This window comes from Amblyraja radiata, chromosome 43 (genome assembly GCF_010909765.2).
Source record: "Amblyraja radiata isolate CabotCenter1 chromosome 43, sAmbRad1.1.pri, whole genome shotgun sequence".
NCBI lineage: Eukaryota > Metazoa > Chordata > Chondrichthyes > Rajiformes > Rajidae > Amblyraja > Amblyraja radiata.
Window position 1 is genome coordinate 12085213 of NC_045998.1, and position 6756 is coordinate 12091968.

Below are 6756 nucleotides of genomic sequence, written 5' to 3' on the forward strand. Positions count from 1 at the left end.
GTGGAGAAAATAGAACAAAATGTTTACTAGATGCCTGTAACATCAAGCCATGAAATATTTACAAAATGCCTGGATAATTCAGGAACAGGTCACAAGTTATTTTATGGTTATTTTATGATTATAAGTTGGCTGCAGGTTTTGCTTAGATTTGTATCGATGATTTGGAACAACAAAGAAGATTAAAGCATCAGATACCACATAACTTTGTTTAGTTTGGAGATGCAGCGTGGAAACGAGCCCTTCGGCCCATTGAGTTCATACTGTCCAACCCGTTCACACCAGTTGTAAGTTATCTGACTTTATCATTCACTCCCCACACACTAGGGCCAATTAATCTACAAACCTGCACGTCTTTGGGGTGAGGAGCACAGATGGGAGGAAATGTCAAAGACTAGAGGGCAGAGTTTTAATGTGGGGAGACCTTAATGAAACATACAGAACAGTGAATAGAGTGGATGTGGAGAGGATGCTTCCACTAGTGGGAGAGTCTAGGACCAGAGGGCACAGCCTCAGAATTAAATGACATCTTTAGAGAGGAGATGAGGAGGAATTTCTTCAGTCAGAGGGTGGTGAATCTGTGGAATCCATTGCCACAGACGGCTGTGGAGGACATCAATGGGTGCAGTTTGATAGATTCTTGATTAGTGCGGGTGTCAGGGGTTATGGGGAGAAGGCAGGAGAATGGGGTTAGGTGGGAGAGATAGATCAGCCATGATTGAATGGCGATGGTCTAAATGGCCTAATCCTGCCTCTATAACTGTGGCCACGTTAGCTTGAAGATGTCAGACGTCCTCTGATCTTGAAAGCTAAGCAGGCTCAAGCCTGGTTAGTACTTGGATGGGAGAACAGTTGGGAATATGGGGTGCTGACAAGCATCATGGGCAGCACAGCGGTAGAGTTGCTGCCTCACAGCGCCAGAGACCCGGGTTGAATCCTAACTATGGGTTGGTGTCTGTACGGTCTCCCAGTGACCTGTGTGGGATTTCTCTGAGTCCTTTGGTTAATTGGTTTGGTGTAAGTGTAAATTGTTCCTGGTGTGTGTAAGATAGTGTTAGTGTGCAGGGATCACTGGGAACACACTGCCAGTGTGGGGGGGGGGTGTTAGTGTGCAGGGATCACTGGGAGGCAGATATGATAGTGGTGTTTAAGAAGCTATTACAGCATCGCATGGATGTGCAGAGAGAGGAGGTGAGTGTAAGGTGGCAACAGAGCAGCCAGCCGCTGGACAGACTTGCGTTAGGGTTAGGTTATTATTTAGGGTTAGGTTGGGTTAGTTTCAGGCACGTTACTTACCAGCTATGGCGAGGACAGTCGCTGCCAGGATGTGGGAATGGTGGCAGGGGGGGAATGGGGAGGGGCAGGTAGTGTAGAGAAAGCAGGGTCCCTGCAGAAGGACTTGGACAGGTTGGGAGAGCGGGCAGAGAAGTGGCAGATGGAATACAGTGCAGCAAAGTGTGGAGTCATGCATTTTGGTCGTAGGAATAAAGTCGTAGACTATTTTCTAAATGCGGAGAGGATCCAGATATCGGAGGAGCAAAGGGACTTGGGAGCTGGTGCAGGATTCCCAAAAGGTTAATCTGCAAGTCGAATCAATAGTAAAGAAAGCAAGGTCTGAAGAAGGGTTTCGGCCCGAAACGTTGCCTATTTCCTCCGCTCCATAGATGCTGCTGCACCCGCTGAGTTTCTCCAGCATTTTTGTGTACCTTCCAGTAAAGAAAGCAAACTCAATGCTAACATTTATTTCAAGAGGGCTTGTATATAAAAACAGGGATGTAATGCTGAGGCTCTATAAGGGGCTGGTCAAGCCGCATTTGGAATATCGTGAGCAATTTTGGGCCCCATATCTGAGGAAGGATGTGCTGGCTCTGGGACGGGTCCAGAGGAGGTTTACAAGAATGATCCCAGGAATGAGTGGGTTAACGTACGATGAGCGTTTGTCGGCGCTGGGCCTGTACTCGCTGGAGTTTAGAAGAATGAGGAGGGACCTCATTGAAACGTACAGAATAGTGAAAGGCCTGGATAGAGTGGATGTGGAGAGGATGTTTCCATTAGTGGGAGAGTCTAGGACTAGAATTAAAGGACGTTCTTTTAGAAAGGAGATGAGGAGGAATTTCTTTAGTCTGAGGGTGGTGAATCTGTGGCATTCTTTGCCACTGAAGGCTGTGGAGGCAAAGTCAGTGGATATATTTACTATATGATATGATAGAACTTTATTTATCCCAGTAGGGATATTGATCTGCCAATGGTCATAAAACACAAATTACATGAAACATGAGATTAAAGCAATGAGTAGCAAGGATTGGGGAGTAGGAGTCAGTCCCCTCAGCTTTCGTCTCTCCCTTCGTGTTCACCATCTACACCTCAGACTTCAGATATAACTCGGACTCCTTCAGATGAGGGTATGAGACGTGAATTGGCCAAGATTGACTGGCAATTGATTCTTCAAGGGTTGGCGGTGGATATGCAATGGAAGGCATTTAAAGACTGCATGGATGAATTACAAAAATTGTTCATCCCAGTTTGGCAAAAGAATAAATCAGGGAAGGCAGTGCATCCGTGGATAACAAGGGAAATAAGGGATAGTATCAAAACAAAAGATGAAGCATACAAATTAGCCAGAAAAAGCAGCCTACCAGAGGACTGGGAGAAATTCAGAGTCCAGCAGAGGAGGACAAAGGGCTTAATTAGGAAAGGGAAAATAGGTTATGAAAGAAAACTGGCAGGGAACATAAAAACTGACTGCAAAAGTTTGTATTGATATGTGAAGAGAAAAAGGTTAGTTAAAACAAATGTAGGTCCCTTGCAGTCAGAAACAGGTGAACTGATCATGGGGAACAAGGACATGGCAGACCAATTGAATAACTACTTTGGTTCTATCTTCACTAAGGAAGACATAAATAATCTGCCAGAAATAGCAGGGGACCGGGGGTCAAATGAGATGGAGGAACTGAGTGAAATCCAGGTTAGCCGGGAAGTGGTGTTAGGTAAATTGAATGGATTAAAGGCCGATAAATCCCTAGGGCCAGATAGGCTGCATCCCAGAGTACTTAAGGAAGTAGCTCTAGAAATAGTGGATGCATTAGGAATAATCTTTCAAAACTCTTTAGATTCTGGAGTAGTTCCTGAGAATTGGAGGGTAGCTAACGTAACCCCACTTTTTAAAAAGGGAGGGAGAGAGAAAAGGGGGAATTACAGACCAGTTAGTCTAACGTCGGTAGTGGGGAAACTGCTAGAGTCAGTTATTAAAGATGGGATAGCAGCACATTTGGAAAGTGGTGAAATCATTGGACAAAGTCAGCATGGATTTACAAAAGGTAAATCATGTCTGACGAATCTTATGGAATTTTTCGAGGATGTAACTAGTAGAGTGGATAGGGGAGAACCAGTGGATGTGTTATATCTGGACTTTCAGAAGGCTTTCGATAAGGTCCCACATAAGAGATTAGTATACAAACTTAAAACACACGGTATTGGGGGTTCAGTATTGATGTGGATAGAGAACTGGCTGGCAGACAGGAAGCAAAGAGTAGGAGTAAACGGGTCCTTTTCAGAATGGCAGGCAGTGACTAGTGGGGTACCGCAAGGCTCAGTGCTGGGACCCCAGCTATTTACAATATATATTAATGATTTGGACGAGGGAATTGAATGCAACATAGAAACATAGAAACATAGAAAATAGGTGCAGGAGTAGGCCATTCGGCCCTTCGAGCCTGCCATTCAATATGATCATGGCTGATTATCCAACTCAGTATCCTGTACCTGCCTTCTCTCCATACCCCCTGATACCTTTAGCCACAAAGGCCACATCTAACCTAACTCCCTCTTAAATATAGCCCATGAACTGGCCTCAACTACCTTCAGTGGCAGAGAATTCCACAGATTCACCACTCTCTGTGTGAAAAATGATTTTCTCATTTCGGTCCTAAAAGATTTCCCCCTTATCCTTAAACTGTGACCCCTTGTTCTGGACTTCCCCAACATCGGGAGCAATCTTCCTGCATCTAGCCTGTCCAACCCCTTAAGAATTTTGTAAGTTTCTATAAGATACCCCCTCAATCTTCTAAATTCTAGCGAGTACAAGCCGAGTCTATCCAGTCTTTCTTCATACGAAAGTCCTGACATCCCAGGAATCAGTCTGGTGAACCTTCTCTGTACTCCCTCTACGGCAAGAATGTCTTTCCTCAGATTAGGAGACCAAAACTGGACGCAATACGCCAGGTGTGGTCTCACCAAGACCCTGTACAACTGCAGTAGAACCTCCCTGCTCCGATACTCAAATCCTTTTGCTATGAATGCTAACATACCATTCGCTTTCTTCACTGCCTGCTGCACCTGCATGCCTACTTTCAATGACTGGTGTACCATGACACCCAGGTCTCGTTGCATCTCCCCTTTTCCTAATCGGCCACCATTCAGATAATAGTCTACTTTCCTGTTTTTGCCACCAAAGTGGATAATCTCACATTTATCCACATTATACTGCATCTGCCAAACATTTGCCCACTCACCCAGCCTATCCAAGTCACCTTGCAGCCTCCTAGCATCCTCCTCACAGCTAACACTGCCCCCCAGCTTCGTGTCATCCGCAAACTTGGAGATGTTATCCACTTTGGTGGCAAAAACAGGAAAGTAGACTATTATCTGAATGGTGGCCGATTAAGAAAAGGGGAGATGCAACGAGACCTGGGTGTCATGGTACACCAGTCATTGAAAGTAGGCATGCAGGTGCAGCAGGCAGTGAAGAAAGCAAATGGTATGTTAGCATTCATAGCAAAAGGATTTGAGTATAAGAGCAGGGAGGTTCTACTGCAGTTGTACAGGGTCTTGGTGAGACCACACCTGGAGTATTGCGTACAGTTTTGGTCTCCTAATCTGAGGAAAGACATTCTTGCCATAGAGGGAGTACAGAGAAGGTTCACCAGACTGATTCCTGGGATGGCAGGACTTTCATATGAAGAAAGACTGGATAGACTCGGCTTGTACTTGCTAGAATTTAGAAGATTGAGGGGGGGGGATCTTATAGAAACTTACAACATTCTTAGGGGGTTGGACAGGCTAGATGCAGGAAGATTGTTCCCGATGTTGGGGAAGTCCAGAACAAGGGGTCACAGTTTAAGGATAAGGGGGAAATCTTTTAGGACCGAGATGAGAAAAACATTTTTCACAGAGAGAGTGGTGAATCTGTGGAATTCTCTGCCACAGAAGGTAGTTAAGGCCACAGTTCATTGGCTATATTTAAGAGGGAGTTAGATGTGGCCCTTGTGGCGAAAGGTATCAGGGGGTATGGAGAGAAGGCAGGGATGGGATACTGAGTTGGATGATCAGCCATGATCATATTGAATGGCGGTGCAGGCTCGAAGGGCCGAATGGCCTCTACTCCTGCACCTATTGTCTATGTTTCCATGTTTCTATGACTTTGGAAGTGTGGCGGAGTTGGAGTTGGATCGATGGGAGGTTGGTCTTGGAGGGGAGGATGCTCCTCAAACTGCGGAGCATCCTGGACAATACATCTCACCCCCTCCATAACACACTGGTCAACCTGAGGAACACCTTCAGCAACAGACTGGTTCCACCAAGATGCAGCACAGAACGCCACAGGAGATCCTTCTTCCCTGTGGCTATCAAACTGTACAACCCCTCCCCCTTCTGTGATGGGGTAGACTGAAACTGACTCCCCTCCCTCCCCCCTCCCCAATCTCTGCACATCCCCAATCCTTTCCACTCGTCACTTTAATCTCATGTTTCATGTATTTATTTTATGACTGTTGGCAGACCAATTTCCCTCCTGGGATAAATGAAGTTCTATCGTATTGTATCGTGACTAATATCAGCTGGTGTTTCTCCAAAGTCAGGGTTAGTAACTGAGTACAAACTCCACAGGTTCCCCGGTGGGACGTGAACTGGTCTGTGTGTAGTGAGGCTGGTCTCCACATTAGTGGCTCAGGGCACCAACACTGTCACCGTGGGGCCCATGTACAGGGCGGGCGGGGTGAAGGGGGTATGTGTCTGTCAGAGGGGAGGAGATTTCATGGGACGTGAACTGGTCTGTGTGTAGTGAGGCTGGTCTCCACATTACTGGCTCAGGGCACCAACACTGTCACCGTGGGGCCCATGTACAGGGCGGGTGGGGTGAAGGGGGTATGTGTCTGTCAGAGGGGAGGAGATTTCATGGGACGTGAACTGGTCTGTGTGTAGTGAGGCTGGTCTTCACATTACTGGCTCAGGACACCAACACTGTCGTGTTGCATCTCCTGGGGTTGCTGGGGAAGGTACCAGGGGAGGGAGGGGGTGGTTTGTGTTGAAAGTGACGGGTGTACCAGGGAGTTACAGGAGGGAACGGTCTCTGTAAACGGGGGATCACAGTGCACAGTCCGGCCATTCCTGGCTCTTCTCCCCATCTATAAATCACCCCTCGTGGCCAGGCTACCAAGGGTCACCGTGTTGGGATGCCATGTCAGCCAAGCAGATAGTGTGTGACGTGTAGCATGGGTGGATGGATGTGGGAATGATGGCAGCTCTGCCCTGGCCCGGGGTGGGGAGAGTGGGGACCACCAGGGGTGGGAGAGTGGGGACTGGGGGGAGGGGGAGGGGCAGGTGTGCAGGGGCTACATCTGGGGAAGTTTCATCACCCAGGCACCTGCACACTGATCTCTCTCTCTCTGTCTCTCTCTCTCTGTCTCTCTCTCTGTGTGTCTCTCTCTCTCTCAGGGGGGTGTTTGTACACTGACCATGTGTGTTAAACATGTCTTTGTGGCT